Below are 4,494 nucleotides of genomic sequence, written 5' to 3'. Positions count from 1 at the left end.
TGATTTTTATGGCAGATATATCTCTGTACCTGCCATTGGAGCTAACAACTTTGAGTTTAAGCCTCAGTTAGCCGCTCTTCTGCAACAGAATTGCAAGTTCTATAGACTTCCACTAGAAGATCCACATCAGTTCTTAGCTGAATTCTTGCAAATTTGTGACACTGTTAAGACCAATGGAGTGAGTCCTGAGGTCTACAAACTTATGCACTTTCCTTTTGCTGTAAGGGACATAGCTAAAATATGGTTAGATTCTCAACCAAAAGAGAGCGTAGACTCTTGGGAAAAGCTAGTCAATGCTTTCCTAGCTAAATTCTTTCCTCCTCAAAAGATGAGAAAAATCAGAGTGGAAGTTCAAACCTTCTGACAAAGAGAAGGTGAATCCCTCTATGAAGCTTGGGAAAGATACAAGCAACTAATCAAGAGCTGTCCTCCTGACATGCTCTCAAAATGGTCTATCATAGAAATTTTCTATGGTGGTCTGTCTGAGATGTCCAAAATATCATTGGACAGCTCTATAGGTGGATCACTACACTTGAAGAAGACACTTGTAGAAGCAAGAGAACTTATTGAGATGGTTGCAAATAACCAATTCATATACACCTCTGAGAGAAATCCTGTGAACAATGGGATCTCTCAAAAGAAAGGAGTTCTTGAAATTGATACTCTTAATGCCATATTGGCTCAGAACAAGATCTTGACCCAGCAAGTTAATATGATATCTCAGCATTTGACTGGAATGCAAGTTGCAGCTGGCAGCACTAAGAAGTTTCTTCTGAAGTAGAAGCTTATGATCTTGAGCAACCCACCATGGAGGGGGTGAATTACATGGGAGAACCCTATGAAAACACCTACAATCCATCATGGTGAAACCATCCTAACTTTTCATGGAAGGATTAACAGAAGCCTCAGCAAGGCTTCAATAATAATCAAGGTGGAAGGAACCAAAATAGGTTCAACAACAGACCACCATTCCTGTAAACCCCGTTAAATTAGTAAATTAGTCAACAAATTAATTTTTTAATAAAGAAAATTAGAAATGTGAATATAATATTAAATTAGGATAGAGCTCATCAAAACGAGAATTTTGACACTAATTTCAAGAAATTTGGCCCAAGATTTGACTGAACGGGCCGAACGAGTTGTACCGGACCCAAACCGGGCCTGCGGGCCCAACCGGCCCAGCACTTAAGTAAGCCAAAGCTCATTTTCTCCCCCAAATGCAACAGAAGCAGCGCTGAACGTATCAGGGTAGGAGAAGGGTATGAAACCCTTACCTTAATTTCAAAACACCGTAACTTTCCAATCCGAGCTCCGGTCGCCGCACCGTTTGAGGCCACGTAACCACCGCATTGAGTTCTACGTTTCTACCACAACAATTTCATAGGTAACTTACTTTATTACTCTCAACCACTCCTTCCCCCAATTTTTGAAAATTATGTAGCGGTGTTGAATTTCTTTGCCTTTTGATGTTTTAGGATCTAATTAGCTTGAGAAAAACGTTCACTCTTGCTTATATGAAGCCTAGGTAAAGTGAGGATACTATAATTCTATCTAAATATTCTGAATTTGTGCTTTGGGTATTAAATTCGGTGTATATGTGTTATGAATATGTATTAGGCTGTGAATAAATAATTGGAGCTTGAAATTGTGGATGTTGGAATTTGGTGGAGGTTGAGCACTAGTATTTTGTTGAGCTTTTGGGGCTGTGTTTGTTTAGGATGAATTGCCTTGATCACTACGTGGAAATCGGCCAAAGTATGGAAACTTGGGCTAGATGACCATAGGATTTACTGGAATGTATGTGTATATCATTGTTTAGTATCTTGTTGATAAGTATGTTTTTGTTGGTGCTATTGGTTAGTTGATGGTTTGGTGAATTGTTGATTAATTATTTCAGGACATAAGCATATAAGTTTAGGATTTGTAAGCTTTGGCTTTTGTTGTTGGATTTGAGAAGTGTATGTGTAATTATTATTGGTATCAGGTATGATTTTTTATGGTGGTTGTTGTGTTGATAAACAAGGACATATTATGTTAGCAAGTGCAGGTTTGGTGATTAATGGCATGGGGTTTGTTTTGAATGAGAATGAGGTTTTGAAAGTTTGCAAAATTTTAGTTTTGGGCCGAACTTCGGTGAGCTATAACTTGGTCTTCGGACACCCAAATGGTTTCAAACTTGCTTTGATAAAAAATTGGGTTTGTGAAGTTTGTGCCGTTCGAAGAACGGATGAAAAAATATTTAAAACGATTAAGTTATGCTCGACAAAAGTTTTGGTTTGGAATAGGTAATTCTGCAGCTTTCTACTTAATCATAATTTTTTAGGAAAACGTACCACGCGTATGCGTGGCATGGAATTTTTGGCTAACCTTCTTATATGCGCACGCGTAATGAGCCAACATGCATGTCCATGCGTACGCATGGCCCACGCATACGCGTGACATGAGGTACTCACCTATGTGTACGCATGATAAGGGGATGCATGCGCGAGCTGGCTTTTTACACTCCCACACGTATGCGTGGCCCCTATTCTAGCAAACATAGTTTTCTGAGTTTTAAACCCTATTTCAAACTTCTAAACCTCTATTTTCATTCCTTTAGTCATAAATAATAGTATTAAACCTGATAATCAGATGAAGTTAGGAAGTGGGGATAACTTGGACGTAAAGTAAAGCTGAAATAGTGATGAATTGAATATGAAATGCTATGAATGATTATGTATGTTATTCGGCTTACATAATCAAATGATCTGAGATACAAGATTCCCTGGGTAAAGTACCGTGGCTTGCCACCACGTGTACCAGGTTGAAACTCGGTACTCTGTTGACCCTACGTTGTAAGCGTGACCGGGCACGTATAAATTTCCCGGGAATGGTACCCCCATTGAGCAATTGATATTTATATAAAAGAAAAAGCTATGCATAGACACTTGGGGATACACGACGAGGGACAATCCAAGGGTTTAGCAAACTGAACTTGTCGGGTTTGCTTGATAACCGACAGATGAGACTTATCAGCCATTGGACAGGGATGCATAAAATGCATTTTACTTTCATTACTTGTTTGTGCATTAACTGGATGTCTAAGTGTACTTGCTATGTTAAATGTATACATGTTACCTGTAGTACTTGTAACCTTCTTGTGATTGCTTTTATCTGCTTATCTGTCTGTGATATGTTGTCAGAGATGGAGGTATGGAAGAAAGGCAGTAGGACTTAGATTCAAGATTAAGTTAGGTTAGGCTTAGGTCCTCCTAGAAAACCACCTTTTATGGTTTTTGCTTAATACTTTAAGCTTTATAATCTGAGTGTTGACGTTCTAGGATTGCCTTTGCCATTCTTATGACCTTATATCTTATATCTGCGGTACCTTTACCATGCTGAGAACCTCTGGTTCTCACCCCATACTATGTTGTTGTTTTTCAAATGTAGGTCGAAAGGCACCTCGTTAGGCATCTAGACTTCTGAAGCGAAGTGGTTATCGGGTTACTTTTTGATTGTATAGTCGTGTATATATATGTACTTAGTTTTTTTTCTCTCCGCATGACTTGCTCCTTTTGACCCTCTTAAAGGGTTATGGAGAGGTAGAATTTTGTTTATGTAAATTTGGGTTTGGATATGAATATATATGTATGTATATATTCTCCAGCCAGCCTTGACTTCACGGGATGAGTTAGGAGCTTGTTATTTTGTATCTTTGGCCCTCTATTCCTAATTTTGTTATCTTATGCTTGATAGCTATAGCTTTCTTTGTACGCAAGTTAACTCATTTTCTAAACATTGCACTTTCATTCTGCAATTTTTATTTCATCTGTTCTTCAAGGCTCCTAGTTTATTATATTCTTTCTGCTATTATATGTACACCTTTTATTTTAGAAGTCGTAGTACCACATCACCTCTGTTTTACGGCCTAAGTGTAAAGCTGAGTGTGGTAGGGTGTTACAATTCCCATCCTCTCAGGAACATATGGAGACCCTTAAGCAGAGCCTTTCTGACTTAGTCACTCTGCTCTCCAACCTCTCTAAGACCACTCATAGTTTCATAACTGAAACAAGGTCCTCCATTAGAAATTTGGATGTACAAGTTGGTCAACTGAGCAAGAGAATCCCTAAGACTCCTCTTGACACTCTTCCTAGTAACACTGATGTAAACCCAAGAGAAGAGTGCAAGGCCACCACCACTGAGGCCGAGGCCGAATCTAGAGAGATTGGGAAGGCATTGAACGCTAGTGAGGAAGAACTCATTTGGGCATTCAATGCCCATCCTGGCAACAGAGCTGGCGTTGAACGCCAGAGAGGAAGCCCTCATTGGGCGTTCAACGCCCAAACAAATAGGGAAATTGGCGTTCAATGCCAGCAATAACATCCCTGCTGGGCGTTCAACGCCCAAAATGGTAAGGGAACTGGCGCTTAACGCCAGTAAGGGTATACAACATGGGCGTTCAATGCCTGAAGAGCCATCAGAGCTGGCATTGAATGTCAGTAAAGGCACACCCTC

At 39.7% G+C, this 4,494-nt stretch overlaps 1 non-coding gene across 1 annotated transcript; it reads right to left on the bottom strand.

Moving 5' to 3' along the window:
• Positions 1 to 334: 334 nt before the first annotated feature.
• Positions 335 to 443, bottom strand: LOC127748066 (small nucleolar RNA R71). Its single transcript, XR_008010009.1, has one exon. It is a non-coding gene; the product is annotated as a small nucleolar RNA R71 (small nucleolar RNA).
• Positions 444 to 4,494: the final 4,051 nt, after the last annotated feature.

This window comes from Arachis duranensis, chromosome 5 (genome assembly GCF_000817695.3).
Source record: "Arachis duranensis cultivar V14167 chromosome 5, aradu.V14167.gnm2.J7QH, whole genome shotgun sequence".
Classification (NCBI taxonomy): domain Eukaryota; kingdom Viridiplantae; phylum Streptophyta; class Magnoliopsida; order Fabales; family Fabaceae; genus Arachis; species Arachis duranensis.
This window is presented reverse-complemented; position numbering and strand designations above follow the sequence as displayed.